The following is a 17,226-nucleotide window of genomic DNA, read 5'->3' as shown; positions in this document are numbered from 1 at the left end:
GTTGTTGTTGTTATTTTAAGTCAGATTATGGCTCACTATGTTGCTCAAGCTGGTCTTGAACTTGCTATGGTCACCTAGGCTAGATTTGAACTCACAATCCTCCTGTTTCAGCCTCCCTAGAAGCTGTGATTACAAGTATGTACCATCATGTTTGGTTTGTGGAGCATCTGTGAGGAAAATGTCAGGGAGTATCTGAAAATAGACATGAATGAATCACCTGGAAATAATTCAAAACTATTCATCAGCTGACAAGTGTGTGTTTCCTATTTGTTGGTTTTGTGTTTAGCATCCTAAATAGTGTCAGTTATAAACGTATCTTCCTTGAATAATTTTATTTGAGAACTAAATTCCAAACAATTGTTTTGATTACTAGTGAATCTTAATAATAAATATGGAAGCTTCAATTCAGTACATTTGTGTTTTTTAAGCTTTAATTTTTTTAAATTAAAATGACTTTGGAGACTGCTTTCACTATATTTGATGTCAGTATAACTTGTGGAGGAGATGGGGAAAAACCAGTTGTTTAAGGATACAGGTGGACCTGTTGCAACAATGAGAAGTACAAGTTGTCATGTCCAAAACGAGCTTTACAACGTTGGTGCGGGGGGGGGGGGGGGGGGGGAAGGAGAAGGATTGGGATTGGGATTGGGGGGGGAGGGGGGAGGCTGGGAAGGGATGGGAAGGGTAAACAAAGGAGGAGGCTGCAATGCTTGGTAAGAAATGTATGCATTATCCTGCCCATGTAATTGTAACTCCTCTGTACAGTATGTTCACAAATAAAATTAAGTTAAATTAAAAAAAAAAGAATAAAAAAAATGACTTTGGAGATAGCATACTCAGGACACAAATAGATGATGGCTCACCCTTGTTCAATAATCCATTTTTCCTTCCTTGTTATTTCCCTTGTTGCAACCTTCTCTTTGCTACCTCCTTCCTGAAGATTTCTCTCTTATATACTTTCCTGGTCATAGTATATAGTCACAAATTGGGTGGATGGTGACTTTTGCATTTGGGGTGACTTCACAAGTTTGTGTGTATTGTGAGTTCACTTCACCATTCAACTTTCTAAAGTTGCATGAAATAAAATATTTTTCCAGAAGGTGGCGCTGTCTACTTCTGTAGGCTGGAAGCGGCTGGCTATAAAACCATCTGTAAATCTGCAAGCTGGGCCATCCTTATAGTTAGGACCTCATCCTGGAAACGGACAGTGCTGTCCTGTGATTCTTTTACAGACAAGACGAGCACTTGAGGCCATGCAGGAAATTGGTTGAATACAGCCTTCCTAAGTGCTGACATCCTGAAGAAATAATAATAAGATAGCCACATGTGCGCCGTGAGAATGATCTTGGTGAAGTTTCAGTGTCAGCTTCAGATATACTGGATTGACAGAAACTGGGATGATTGAGCAAGGAGAGAGACAAGCCAATGCCAGTAACCCAAACACTTTACTACAATACAGCAATGTGTACGTACAGTGTATGATAATGCAGTAATTCTTATAGGAATTCATCAGAATCACTCTAAGAACTAAGCAAAAAAAAAAAAAAAAATCCTAGGTCCCATTCTGGAATATTCTGATTAGATTCATCTGGATGGAAATCTGAGAGGCTGTTTTCTTAATTTGTGTAGGTGATTCTGCTGCATAATCCTAGCATTTTATAGATAGCTACAAAGTCTCTTCTGATCAGTCTTTACTGCAAGCTGTATGATTCGAATGGAAAGAATAAGGTACTAGTGATCTGAGCTTTCATGTTTCTGGATTCGTTTGCTCATCTGTAAAATGGGTCAGGTTGCAGAAGTGACTTGGTTTCCAGAACCCTGAGCCCAGACTTCAGCTGTGTTGAGATGGCCAGATCTCCCATGCACCCCTCCTCCGGCAAGTGTGTGATGAGCCTCGGTGGAGACACCACTGTTGTTAAGATCCTTGTCCTCCTGCTGACCCACTGCAATAAGCAATGCTCTTCACCGGGTTAAGTCGGTCCTTTCCCTAAGGGTTGTGAGTTATAGGAAATTAAACCTCATTTTATAGTTTAAGAAGTAGCAAATGAGTCTGAAAACAGTACCCCTTGGGTCACTAATTATTTAATGATTTGGGAATGAGAGACTTCTCAAAGGAATCATTAAATCTGTCCATGGTAGGAGGAAATAAATGGACATTAGTAATCACATTTACCCATATTAAGGGAAGAACGAGACTAGGAGAAAGACCCCCTGAGAGGCAGTCGCCCCTGGGCACCATCCAGCTGGCTTCTGCTAAAACATGACAGCCAGCCCCTGGGCTGGAAGTCACCACCTTTGTCAGATTGCTGGTTCCAGAGCTTTCCTGTAATCTACCTGCCAGACACTTTACTCCATGACCTTCAAGAGAAAGCCAAGGTCAGCTTCTTCAGGTGCCTTCTGCCCCCACTTGGCCCCTTTGATCCTGCCTTTCCTGTCCATTGATGCGGTAAATGTCCACCTTTGCCTGCTGTTAGCAATCCCTGCAGACAGGCACACAGATTCACTCCCAGCTGGAATATCGGAGTGAAGTAGTGTATGGTGCAAGATTCGTATGCAGGCATTTTCCTATGTTCAGGGAATTTGGGCAGTGCTTTAAGGAATATGCCTTCCAATACCCACCCCCAACTCTCAATAACCCACTGATCAGTGGAATAGCTATTTAATTTTACCAATAATAGACTATTTCTTCCCCCAACCTCTCACCTTTGGTCCTCTTTGCAGACATTCCCGGGCCAGGTGGACCTGTTATGATACTGATTATGGATTATAACAAGAAGGATGATGAAGTTGGAAGAGAATGCCAGTCTCAATCATAGAGAAGCACCAGCTGAGGCCCAGAGAGAAGCTTGTCCAGGGTCGGTGTGGGGATTTCCCAAGCCGCAGGCCACATGGCTAAGGTGGTGATGAAGAGAGCGTTCTTGTCAGCCAGTGAGGCCATGTGTCAGAGCTCTGCACTGTGCTCACTGCTGCACGGTGGAATACTCCAGGGCTCTTTCTTTAAAGGGCCCTATTTTTAATGTGAATCTGTATTTTGAACATGTGCCTGCAGGTGATCTTATATACAGGCAGATTGGGGGACTTCCTTCACACCCCGATTAGCATAGAGAAGTTGTTAGTGCCTAAAGGGCCCTGAGGAAGAGGGTGAATCTTCATATTTCTCCCCTTTTTAAATTAGAGCAAAGTTATGCATGCATAGCCACAGGCTGCCTGTTGAAACAAATACAGGAATCAGAAAAGTGGACCTCCATAAGCAAAACACAGCACTGTAAAACCATGTGGCAGGATTCCTTTGACTCCTGCATTCCTAAAGCAGAAACAAGATCTACAGAAGTCAGGGACTTTTTTAAAAATTAAGTATACCACTAAGTATATAAGATTTTAAATGGAATCAATAAATTGTGTCATGAACACACACACACACTGTGCTCAATTAGTTTTGCTTTTGAATTTAACCAACTCTAGGTTAGTATTTTTTACCTTATAAATGTAATTCAGAGAAATAAGGTGAAACCTTCCCAGCCTGTTTGTGAGATCTGTGTTACTCTGGTTGAATTCTGAATACTAGTTGAATTCTGAGCTGGATTAATAAGGCAAAAGAAAGAAAAAGAATCCAAGAAGGAAAGAAGAAGTCAGATTGTTCCTTTTTATAGTAAATATTGTCCTACAATGAAAGACCCTAAAGATATCACCAAAGAACTCTTAAAAATGGTGGATACTGGGCTGGGAATGTGCTTATTGGTAGAAAGCTTGCCTAGCATGAATGAAGCCCTGGGTTTGATTCCTCAGTGCCACATGAACAGAAAAAAACTGGAAGTGCTGCTGTGGCTCAGTGGTAGAGTGCTAACCTTGAGCACAGAGAGGCTCAGGGACAGCCCAGGACCTGAGTTCGTGCCTTAAGACTGGCAAATAATAAAATAAAATAAAAATGGTGGATACTTTCCAGAAAATGGCAGGATACAAAACCAAATCCCCCAAACCAGTAGCTTAGCTATACTTTGCTAATGAACAAAAGCTGAGAAAGAACTCAGGATAAACAAGAATCTAACTGAGGAGATGAAAGACCTCCACAATGAAAACTCTAAGGTTTTGAAGAAAGAAACCAAACACACTACACAATGGGGAATCTTCCCACATCATGGCTCAGCAGAATCAACACTATGAAAATGACCATGCTAACAAAAACAAAAACAAAAAAACAAAAACAGATTCAATCCAGTCTTCATCAAAACTCCAATGGCATTTGCCCAAGAAATAGAAAAATCAACCTGAAAATTTATATGGATGCACAAAAGACCCTGAATGGCTAAGCAATATTGAGCAAAAATAGTAGTACTGATGATATTGACTTCAAACTGCAGTGCAGATCCATAGTAACCAAGACATTCTGATACACAGAGAGAGAGAGAGAAAGAGAGAGAGAGAGAGAGAGAGAGAGAGAGAGAGAGAGAGAGAGAGAGAGAGAGAGAGAGAGAGAGAGAGCAATGAAATAGGATAGAGGACCCAGAAATAAACCAACACATATATTGCTATCTTATTTAAGGGATCAAAAACATACTGCAGAACTTTTTTAACTTTTTCAACAAATCATTTTGGGAAAATTACTTCATGTTCACTATCCTTAGCTATATAGGAAAGGAAAATTAAAATGATAATAGGATCCCATTTTATCACATCAATAAACAGCAATCATCAAGAAAGCTGACTGATTCTGCTGAGGATGTAGGGAAAAGGAACACTTACCCACTGTTGGTAGGAATCTAATTTAGTACAGCTACTATGGAAATCAGTAGGAGAGTTTCAAGAAACTAAAAGTAGAACAAGCAACATATTATCTTCCTACAACCACTTTTGGACATATATTCTGAAGGAACGCAATACAACAGAGGTAACTGCATGCCAATGTTTATAGCAGCTTGATTCACAATAGCCAAACTTTCGAATCAGCCTAGGTGCCAAATAACGAATAAAGAAAATATCATATGGATATCATATGAATATTTATGACAATGATTGGAGTGAAGAGAGAATTCTCTTAAGGACCTAGAAATGTTAGGAAAGCAGTTCTCAAAAGTATGGTAGGGCTGGACTTTGGAAGACTTCAAAAGCCAAGTCGTATTTCTATTTAATATAGCAAACAAGATACTCCAAGGGTTTTTTGAAAAACAAATAGGAAAAAGCAGCTGATTAAGGAAGAGTAATCTATTTGGTTTGCCTATTTGATTATTATGAAGTGGGATGCTGTCACCTAATTGTCATTTCCCATTGGTCAGAGGCCCCATGAATATCACCCTTGGTGTTGCTGGAGCTATGGTCTCACTGGAAAAGACTTAGTGATTGAAAATTACAAGTGATATACTGAGTTCTTGCCAATGACAACCAGCTAGCTTTTCCAGAAGATTTAAGAGGATGCATCGGAAGCCAAGAAGGGATAACAGATCCTACACAAAAGCCTTGTGAGTTGAGTCCTCTCCCCAAGACAGTTAGACACTAGTGAGATAATGAATTTAATCATTGTCTAGAGAAGTCCTGCAGAACCAGAGTACCAGAGGGAGGCCCCAATCTTTTTTTTGTTGTTGTTGGTCTTGGGGCTTGAACTCTGGGCCTGGGCGCTGTCCCTCAGCTCTTCAGCTCAAGGCTAGCGCTCTACCACTTGAGCTACAGTGCCACTTCCGGTTTTCTGGTGGTTTATTGGAGATAGGAGTCTCACGGTCTCTCCTGCCCGGGCTGGCTTTGAACCGCGATCCTCAGATCTCAGCCTCCTGAGTAGCTAGGATTACAGGTGTGAGCCACCAGCGCCCAGCCCGGGAGGCCCCAGTCTTGTTGTTCCCATGAGGAAAAACAGGAAGTAGATATGAACTTGAGGACTTAAATAATTGATTTCTAATACCAGCTGACTCTTCTGATTTGTATTAACTCCTGTGAGTTGTTGTTGAGTCCTGGAAGTTGGATTTCTGTAACTAGAAGGTGAAGGAAGGGTATAGACAGACGAGCCACAGGGTCATGGTCTCAGCAGTCTAACACTCTGGCTCCACAGGTCTGCTGACTGTGAGGAATTCTCTCCTCTGACTCTGCTCTTTAGAAGAAGAAGGGAGGAACTGAGAGTCACAAAGAGCAGAAACCCTTCCTCCTGTACGGGAAGCTGTGCTGTCGCCAACCACTTGGGCCCAAGTGACTGTCACTTTGTTTTTCAGAATAACATCTCTGGGAATTTGAGTATAGCTACGATGGAAATCAAGCTGCCAAGTTAGTAACTTCACCATATTTTACAGAGTAGCAAACATTGTGCAGACACCAAAAATCAAGGAACAATGACTTTTCGATTTTGCTTTTCTACGTCTGAAGCATTTTCAGATAAGATGATGTCTCTAAGAGCTAATTCTCCAGACTTCATTTTCTAGCTCTAGTACAGATTTGTGTTTTAAAATAAATCAATGTTTATTTTAAATGAATTAAGTATGGAAACCAGGAAATGACTTTAAAAGAAACTACTGATTCTGTCCAGAGACATGCAAGTAATCCACAAACGAATATTTCTATTTTTCACGTATTGCCACTAAAATATGCATTATCTTAAGAACCCTTGGGTTTTTGCATGTCTGACGTGCAAGCAGTTCTTGTCATTATATCTTCATAAACATGAGTTCTAAGCATCATGATGAGAGGACATTATCATTACTAAAGAGTCTCTCCAATGCATCTATTTTGCAGCCAAATTTCTTGGTGTTCATTGCATTAAAAAGTTGCTTCAAATAAAACTATTAAGTGTTATTATGTAATAGGGAGGCAGAACACTGTCCAAATGAAGTAGGATTTGACCAACAAACAACACACAAAAAAATAACTATCAACACACCCACCTTTATCATTGAAATGAACAAGAGGGATTTTCCCCTACCATACATTTTGCAAAGCAAACATGGTTCTCAGAGTGAGGGTAGCCACGAGCCATTGCAATTGCCAGATCAAAGACCTCCAAAGCACAAGTCGTCAAAGGATCTACGTGTGCAGCGTTGACAGGAGAATCCTGAGCAGCCCACGCTCCACGAAGGCCGCCATTGTGCTTCTGACATTTACAGTGTGTGGAATTGGAAGCAACTTGAAGATGCTGCCATCTGCATTTCCACCCTGTGTGACAGCTTTAACAACACTTGCGAGGTGGTTGTTGGTGTGAATGACATAGAAGCTTCTTGGCCTCTATCTGTGCCTATAAGTTGCATTGCAAATCCAACAGAGTGAAAAATCTGAAAACGATTTAATCATTCTAGATGCCATTTGCAATTTGCAGGGGGAGGTCAGGCTAACAGCATTGATAGGAATTTGGAAATCGTGGATTCTAAGCCTTCCCTATGACTGCAAGCCTCGAGGAGGTGATGGAACCCTCAAGTGAACAGAATGAGAAGTGGAGCCTGCAGATGTCACTTAATTGTTACGGTCTCACAGTAAAACTTGAGTAGATAGCACATTGCTTCTTACAGAAGAGCAAAGAAAGTGCTTTCCTGACACAAAATCAATTCCTGATAAAGAGGCTGCAATTGCTGTTGAAATGACAAGTGATTGAGAATACGGCATAAACTTTGATAAGGCAGTTCATTGGAGAGGATCTGTGCCCATTTTGAAAGCATTTCTGTGATGGGGAAATGCAATCAGTCTCACGTGCTTCTTCAGAGGACTATTGATGAAAGGAAGAACCCGGGGGCATGGCGGGCATCACGACTGTCTTGCTGGAAAGAATGCTGGGCTGGAGGGACGAAAGGCCTGAATTCAATCCCTAGAACTACAAAGGTGGGGTGGGGAGAGGATAAAAGTAAAGAATTCCCACAGTCATCCCAAACTTCAGCAGCCACCTCCCTGCCCAGTCAGATGCTTCTAGGTCAAGCAAGATTCTCCACTAGCAAAAACCAGTTTGACTTGCTAAAGGTTCATGTACTTGGTAGCATTTTAGCCATATTTTAATTAATACACAGACAGTAGTTTAGATATAATACTCTTGCACTATATTATAGTATATATACACACTAGATATATAGTATTATAGTAGATAGCATATATATACATACAATAGTGCAATACCAACATAATTTATATGTAGTAGGAAGCTTTGGCATATCTATATCTCTGAACAATGCCTAAATGGACACATATGGCTCAGGATAGCCAGCAACTTCAGAAGCCAGGAAAGAATCTTTTACCTCCTCCAAATCTGTGAAAGAAGTACTGCTCAGAGGACAGTACTGTGCAGCAGCAACCATGAGAAATGAATGCATTTGGATTCCCAGGCTTCCCAGTGCCTGCAAGGTTCATGTCACTAATACCGCCTTCTTCATTGTCCAATCAGGTTCACGGTTCTGTCTCAGCAAAACTGTTAAATGGCAGGTGAAAGATTCTAAGTCTCACGAGCCATTGGTTCCATAGCCCTTTGCAAAGTATCTTTAATTTGCTTCTATCAGCTCTCTTGGCATTCCTGATTCATTTAGGCGTCAACACTATCTGTTAGGCAATAGTTACTCCAAGGCTCCCTTAGTGAACAACTAAAAGGCCCTGTGAAGCAGTTTTAAGACACTAGTCAGGGATTTTCTGAGTTCAGGATATATACTTTGTGTAAACTCTTTTGTCTTACACTGTATTGTTACATAATATACTCATAATCTATTTATAAAAGGCAGAAGAACTCCCAGGAAGACATATGTCCTTATCCCCTCTTGGTTATGCTCAGCCTTCAACATCTGCACAAATCACTGTAGGACTAGAGCGATTAACTGCAATAATTATCAAAATGTGTTTTCAAAATGTGTCTGGAACAGACTTTGCTTCTCCAACATCTTTCTGACATGAGCCTGGACCGCCAGAAGAGTCAACACTCTTATTTTATATTTTTATCTGAGCGAATGTTTGTTATATTGCCTTTGGTTTCACAAGCATCCGAATGCCTCATTAAGTTATCTGCTTCTAGAATTTCCTTTCCTGAATCAGCCAAGGAAAAAGAAAGTGCCAGCCCAAGGCTCTCTGGCACAACTGTTCTTCCCCATACTGAACAATATGTTCTGGTTCCACTGTGATGCCATTCACAGTTCATTTGTGGGTCCCCTTCCCCAAAAGGCCATATTACAGAGCTGTCACTGAAGAGACAGAGTGAGGGGAGCCCTGAGCCAAGCACATTGCCAGTGCCTTTGGTAACTGTTGGTTTTGTAGGACAGATTGTCCTTTGGCCTTAGATGTTCCAGTTGGCAACATTTTGCCTTCATGCTGGGGGTCCTGTGGCTCCTGTGAGAATCTATGTTCTTTAACTCTGTTCTGTGTTGCAGAAGCTGGCAGAGACACAGTGAGTGAGGTCTTCTGGCAAGGGAGAGCCAATGGAAGTCTTCCCGGAGGAACCCCGCCCCTACCACCGCAGCAGCAGGAGAGTGCTGATCAGAGCCTTCTTCATATCACGCACTCTTCTATAAGGATGCCCAGTCCATTTGCAGGCCGTGGTTGAGGAATGCCAGAGCAGCAGGTGTCCTCTACCTGCACGCCTGTCACTCAGGGAAAGTCTCCTGTTCCTCGCCGATGTTCCTTCCTCTCCAGTCTTTAAAGATGTACCTCATGTGCCACCACGTCCAGCCAGGGCACAGATCCTCCCTCCTTGACTTTCATATTCTGGACCAGCTGGCTTTGGAGCAAAGCTCAAGATTCCTGAACAAAGGACCTGCGCGATGAGGTGTGGCCATCTCTAGGATGCACATGCTAGGTACCACATCACCTGTTTATGGTGGTGGACCACAAGCTCTCAATGCATCCCTAAAGCTCATTCTTGCATCTCTGTTGCCTCAGGCTCCTGAGTAGGGCGGGTAACAAGGCGTATGGCTGCATAAATCCTCCTGTGGCCTCTAGCCTCACAGTCCCATGGCTTCCAGTGGTCACTGCGACCTCTACGGCCAGTGCTATCACAGGTGCCGTGGCCGGAACAGGAATATCCCCCCAGATGGTGTGCACCCATTCCCCATTCTCTCCATGAGCTGGGCCCCTGGATCACTGTGGGGCACATTTCTGACCTCCTGCTCACTTTTTCAGCAGCCTTGAGACCTCAACTGGAGTGATTTGGACATTTCATTCGCACTCCATTCACTCCTACCAAACTCTGACATGTCTCTCCGCACCCTGCTTCCTGTGCCCACAGCCCGGCCAAAATGCCTTCGTCTTCTCCCATCAGAGACTGTCACAGATACCCAGGGCTGAAATCCAACCAGATCACCCCAATGGGACCAAGGAAACCCTGTTTATTCAGAGTTTGCAACAATGAAGAGTCAGCCATCTTTGCAAAGTCTTCCTTCATTGAGGACCAATGTTGTGGCTCTGTCTTCCCTCTCTGAGTCTAGAGAGAAGCCATCGAATGGCCCACTCATGATTCACTGGGTGCTATTTAGTTTGTTCCGTCAGCTGTTTATTAATCTGCAGCTTCCTGCGTAGATGCAGGGCGTGCTTTTTAAAGAAACCTTACACAGCATAAGCTTTATTTTAGGACTGGACACAAAGAGGATCTGTGAGAGTGGCATCATCCCAAGAGCTTTTTCTTGTAGCAAAATTTTATATGCTCACTTGCTATGTGCCAGGTAGCAGTCAGTGAGCCTGCGCTGCAGGAACGAACCTCTGCTCAGCTTTGAGAAGGTCGCCATCTACTCAGGGGAAATCAGGGGAATAACATAGGGTAAGTGCAGCCGTTGAAGTTCAAGGTCTGGAGGGCACAAGGGGGTGAACGGGGAAAATCCTGGTGAAATGCAGGGATGAGAATGTTGGCATAAAAGAGACTCTGAAAGGCAGCTGAGGGACGACTTTCAACTGTAGGTGACAGAACATCGATGTCACCATTTGGTGGCAGTGTGAGGAGACTGGAGGTAGAAAAATCATTTGAAGGTTATTTTGAGATTTCATAAATGGTTTAGTCGAGAGCTGCTAAGGGCCTACCTGAGGGCAGAAGAGAGAGGAGCAAAGGGAGCCTTGAGAAATCTTCCCAATAGAATGGAACAATGGGGAGGTGAAGGACAAGAAGCCAAATGAAGGTTGACAGCTTAGGCTGGGTAAAAGGCACTGCCATCCTATAGCAGAAGAAGAGAAATACATGCACGAGTGAAACAAAGGCCTGGTTAAGAGTGCTTTTTCTCAGTGCTGGGAAGGTGGCTCAGTGGTAGAGTGCTTGCCTTGCATGCATGAGGCCCTGAGTTCCATTTCTCAGCACCACATAAACAGAAAAAGCCAAAAGTGGTGCTGTGGCTCAAGTGGTAGGGTGCTGACCTTGAGCTCTTTAGCTCAAGGTTAGCACCCAAGCCCAGAGTTCAGGCCCCACAACCGACAAAAAGTGTGTTTTTCTCGATTGGTATTAATTTTCACCAACATTTTTTAACTTGCACTTTTATGGAATTTCCAAACTTTATATAATTAACCTCATAAAGCTTTTATAGTAGAAAAAAGGTACTGAAGGAAAAAGAAGTTAGTCAGCTGTTGGTGTTTTAAAATCTCTAAGGTGTTGTGTCTCTTGTAACTGTTTTGAAGTGAAGTGGTACGAAGTGAATAGAGAAATCGCAGCCTTCTGCATGTGACTTAGGAAGTGTAAGTTGAGTGGGATAGAGTCCAGGACATGGTGAGGAAGAGGTGACCTTCATAGGAGGCAAAACAGAGCTAAAAGTGATTTTAAAATGTTCCAATAACAGAGCAGAAATAAATGCCTTAATCAGAAGGGAAGGAGAGAACTTATAGAAGTAGTCTAGCCTTTGGGAACTGTTTAGAGCTCAGAAAAAAATAAATGCAGAATCTACTCTGGAAGTAACTGTCAGGATCACGAACGATGTCTCCTTGTACAATACATTTCATGAGGTTTACCAGCTTGAAGGAAACCTTTGCCAGCAGTCCTCTGGACTTTCCATTTATACTGTGAATATATTCAGTGAATGTACAGGCATAACTGAAACCATCCACCCAGTGACATTAGGAGACATTTGTGTACTGAGAGTTTTCAATGCCTCTACACCTAAACAAGCAGAGTGTTTCTCGGAAAGAAGAACACAGATGTGCCCTTGGGGAAAAGAATCATCAAAAGCCAATAAAACAGTTATCTTAGAATACTGATGCTGATCCACACTGACCCATGGCTTTGTGCTTAGTGAATAGATAGAGTATTGTAATGGGCTTGTCCTCTGAGGGAATATAGAACAGGAAACCCATTATTGACTGAGTTTTTCGGCTAAGTATATTATTGCACATGACCTTGTACCATCACTTGAGTTGAAACCATGGTAACTATCTCTAACAAGTAAGTTTATCTGACAAATGAAATCTTTCTTTTGATTTATCTTCAACATTATTTTATTTTCACTTGTGAATCATTGTTGTTTTTCTACCAAATACGTGCCACTCGGATCCCAGAGGACTCAAATCATCTCTTTTTTTCTTTTCCTACAATTTATATAGGCCTTGCTCTTGTTTACCATAACCCTTTGCTCTGGATGTCATTCGACCATGCCATCCAGGAAGCACACCTCTCAGGACCACTTAAATAGCAAATATGGAAAGGGGAAAGGATCAACTGCCACTATTAAAAATCTCTAGGTGCGTTGTCTCTTATAATTGCTTTAAAGTAGAGCATTCATCGTGAATAGAGAGACTGCATCCTTCTGTATATGACTTGGGGAACATGAATTGAGTGGAATAGACTCTGTGACATGATGAAGAAGTCAAGGTGATATTCACCGGGGAGACGACTCAGGAGAGATAGACCTTTAGGACTGGCTTGTTGTTAGACTTCGAGTATGCCTTATTCCTCCTGATTCTCTTAGCTCTAATCACAATTACATAAGTGACATATAAGAAAATAAATAAGGTTGGCATGGTGGTACATGCCTGTAATCCCAGTGATTCAGGAAAGAGAGGCCCGTCTGTATAAAGTTAGTAAAAACTTACCTCAGAAAGCACAATACAACTAAAACGGCCCAGGGTATGGCTCAAATAGTAGAGCACACAGTTATCTGGCCAAACCAGGGTTCAAATCTCCAGTTGCCCCAACAAAAGGAAAGAAAAATGAACATAGTGACTAGTTAGAAAAGTTGAATTTCTCTCCGCACAGAGCCTACAGCTCCTGACATGTTTTAGGTACTTTGTGGGCAAAACTCTTCCATGCAGAGGGAGGACTATTCCACATTGCAGGGGGTCTTTCCAATGTGGCTTTGTCAGAATAAACACTACAAGAGTGTCTGCTTATTGCAGACAAACATGAAAGACTCATCTCCAATTAGCCAGCAAAAATCCAGAAAGTAAGGCGTGGCTCAAGTGGTAGAGTGCCAGCCTTAAGCAAGCAAGCCAAGTGAGACCATGAGGCCCTGAGTTTAATCCCCAGTGCCAGCACAAACCACACATGCCCACATGTGCATGCATGGGCATGCACATGTGTGCACACACGTGCACACACAGACATATACATACACACACACACACACACACACACACACACACACACACACACACACACACACACCCCATAACTACCATGAGATACAACTTCCAGTAAGCTAGCAACTGAGAAAGAAAAAAAAAGACTGTCTACTTATGTCAGCAGGATGCAAGGCAAACGTGGAAAACAAAAATTCTTACATTGATATTAATGTTTTAAAAAGTAAACATTAGCCAGGCATGGTGGCTCACGCCTATAATCCTAGCTCCTGAGGAGGCTGAGATTTGAGGATCCTGGTTCAAAACCAGCCTGGGCAGAAATGTCATTGAGACTCATATTGCCAATTTACTACTCAGAAAAAGCCAGAAGTGGCACAGTGGCTCAAGTGGTAGAGTGTTAGCCTTGAGCACAAAGAGGCTCAGGGATAGCACCCCTGCCCTGAGTTCAAGCCCCAAGACCAGCACCCCCCACCCAAAAGATGAACATCATTAGAATATACCTGCATCTAAAGAATAGAGGAGAAGGAAGGGAATGAGAGCTGGGAAGGCAGGACTGAAAATGAAATCTTTTTAACCTTGTTTATTGATAGGAGATTAGGCATAAGACAAACTTCTGATTCTTCTGGGGTTTTTTTTCTTTCCTTTTTGACAGTACTGGAGTTTGAACTCAGGGCTTTGTACTTGCTTGGCATGTGTTTTTCCACCGAGCCCTGCTTCCAGCCCTCTAAGAGGTGTTTTCTATTGCAGCTCTCACATGGTGACTGTGAGTTACCACGCCGTGCAAAATTGCTGTGGCATCTGGGGCTCTGTCAGCGGCCCCTGTTTCTCTAACTTTAGCTGATCAGTGCACTTCCTGTACCGTGCCGTGGGTTAACTGCAAGAGCCACCGGGTCCGATTACCCTCTGGCTAGTTTTAGAATCTTCTCCTTTCCCCTTTCTCTCTCTTCTTAGCAAGGAATGTTCTCCACTGCACCATACCAAAACCTGCACTGAAAAAAAAACTTACTCTCTGGCCAAATACGTATCGGCAGCGGGGCCAAGAGGTCAGCTCCACTGTTGGGAAGAAATTTCTAAATCATTTTGCCCTCTGAAATTCCCAATTTGCTTCATTCCATGTGCATTTTGTATCTTTTCCTTGATGAGTAAGTCAAAACTGTATGCTTTTGTTTTTGTTTCTGTTTCTGTTTTGCTCCTAACTTGGTGGATAGGAGCTAAGGAGGATGAGGACGGAGATCTGAAGGTTTTTGGTGGGGAGAGAAGGGACTGGGATTTCACTCTGTGTTGGAGCAGATTGGAATAAATAGGCTGCACCGGGCGGCTTAACTGAAACCCAAAGAGGAACCTCTCCCAGGAGCTGGTAAGTCTGGCTTTGGATCTCAGTTCTTCTCTGAAGCTAGTCACTAGCAAAGATATGTTTTGGGGGGGAAATATTTATTTAGGTCATTTTTACATCCATGATTATGTAAAAATCAGAATTCTTATGGAGAGAGAGGTGTTTGGAGATAATTTGCAAGGTCTCCTTGGGATATGTTTGTCTGAGGAGAATCAGAAAAATAGTCTTAACTGACAGCTTTAGTCTAATCCAAATCAAATTGCCAGTGGTGTAGCATGTAAGGATTTGGGCAGGGTTACTGACCTGTATGTTTGGCTTTCTGACATATTGGTAAGCTAGATACATAGTCTTTGTAAACATGCTGAAGGATGACAGTTTTAATTAGAAAAGGTAAACCTGCTGGTGGCTCATGCCTGTAATTCTAGCTACTCAGGAGCTGAGATCTGAGGATATGGTTTGATGACAGCCTGTGCAGGAAAGTCTGTGAGACTCTTTAATTAACCAGCAAAAAGCTGGAAATGGAGCTATGGCTCAAGCTGTAGAGTGCTTGCCTTGGCGGGGGAGGGGCTGGAGCTCAAGGACAGCGCCCCAGACTCTGAATTCAAGCCCCAGGATGGTCACTCAATAAAGAAAAAAAAAGATAAACTAATCTTTATTCACAGCTTCATTAAAGAGATAACCAGATCCGTTCATTTGCACTGATTTTAAAAATAACAGGAAAAAATTAGAAACTTTGCTTTTTGCCCTGTTTTCAATAATATTATTAGTATGAAAGTGATAAAATTATACCAAAAGCATTGAGTTGATGATAAGCAAATGATAAAGTAAATTGTGAATAGTAATAAAAATAGAGAGAGAGAAAACAAAGATGCTACGTACTTGTAAAGGAGAACTGGACACTGAAACTTCAAAACTGAGTTAAACACATTACCTTTTTTCCCCCCTAATTAGCCATAGACGTCTCCTTTAGTTTTACAAGTTAAACCATTAAGTTGGCTTTACATGTCCCTTTTATTGCCTTCCTCCCGAAAGGAGAAAGACCTAAATTGGAAATCATTGCAATTTACTAAGTGACAGAAACTTGTTAACCAGGTGAATTAAACCGTCATCGTGTGGACTTGTTGCGAGTGACAGCAAATATCACAGCAACCTTGGAAGACGACTGATAACCACACAGAGTGCCCAAGTTTATAAATAATTAGGGAAACTATGACAACACCCGTAACTTCCTTTGGCCACACGTTCCCACGGAGAATCAACATGAATGAACTGTGGGCTGAATAACAATGCCTGGGCAGTAGTGTGGTAGAAACTGTGGAATGTGGACACAGTGCCAGTCTAAACCCACAATCACAATGTGGCAAACAGGCAGGGTGAAATGGAGGAGTTAAAGGGTAGTTGTGGCCTGGCAGTGAGGGGCAGTGGGACTGGAAGGGGAGGCGTGATGGACTTTTGTGCATATGAACTGACCGTCTTCTCAGAATGTCATGTGTTTCCCTCTTCTCTCTCAGTCTCTCTCCTCTTCCTCTTCTCTCTCTCTCTCTCTCTCTCTCTCTCTCTCTCTCTCTCTCTCTCTCTCTCTCTCTCTCTCTCTCTCTCTCTCTCGCTCGCTCGCTCGCTCACTCTTCCCAAGGAGTTTCATTTTTTATTTCCTTGAGATGGGAGAAAGAATGAAAACTTCCCTTCCTAGTCTCTTCTGGGTGCTCTTTTTCTCCCTAAAAAGAAAGAAATAAAATTTCCAGGAGAAATTCCAAAGAAACTCTAAGGGGGGGGGGGGGCTGTAGGGTTCTAGAATGCCCATCGCTAAGAAATTGAGTGCAGAATGGCTAGGAGAGGTGTTGTGTGGCATTCTGCACGAGTACTTCCTCAAGGGGAAGAGAAACCGAGTGCCCTTTGAATGTCCAGAGCTTGTCTCTCACCCCACCCATCTCAGTATTCATTGAAAAAGCAGCTCCTCTCTTTGCTTTGTAGAGGGTGTCTGTGTATGGCAGGAGGGAAGAGAAAAGACATCCTGTTTTTTGTAAACCAATACAGCCAGCCAAGGAGAGCAAAAAGCTCTGTAACTGGGTTAGTCTTGGCTATGCGGTGGCTTGGCTCTGAAGAGGAATTGAGGTTTGCCAGCGTCGCAGCGAAGTAATTCAGGTAAAGAATAAAAATCCTAGAGCAGCAAGATCTAGTAAAGGAAGAGAGATGTGTGAAGCGTTCCTGGGAGTCCAGCAAGGAGGCAAGATGAGTGCTAAAAGTAGATACTGAGGGGGACAGAGGGGGACAGGATAAAAGGATTCTCAAGGATACTGAGTTGGTTCTGCTGACAATGTTGGTCCACGTTCTGGGTGAGTTTGGCATGAGTATGGTGGCCGAAAGGTGCTACCAAAATCCCTCTTCATGTTGAGCAAATCATTTTCCAGATATCAGGGCTACATGAGTTCCACCTAAGATATTATATTGTGCTACCAAACCTACTAAAGACATCTTTT

The sequence above is a fragment of the Dipodomys merriami genome, unplaced genomic scaffold (assembly GCF_024711535.1).
Source record: "Dipodomys merriami isolate MVZ:Mamm:240054 unplaced genomic scaffold, mDipMer1.0.p SCAF_12, whole genome shotgun sequence".
NCBI classification, from domain to species: Eukaryota; Metazoa; Chordata; class Mammalia; order Rodentia; family Heteromyidae; genus Dipodomys; species Dipodomys merriami.
This window is presented reverse-complemented; position numbering follows the sequence as displayed.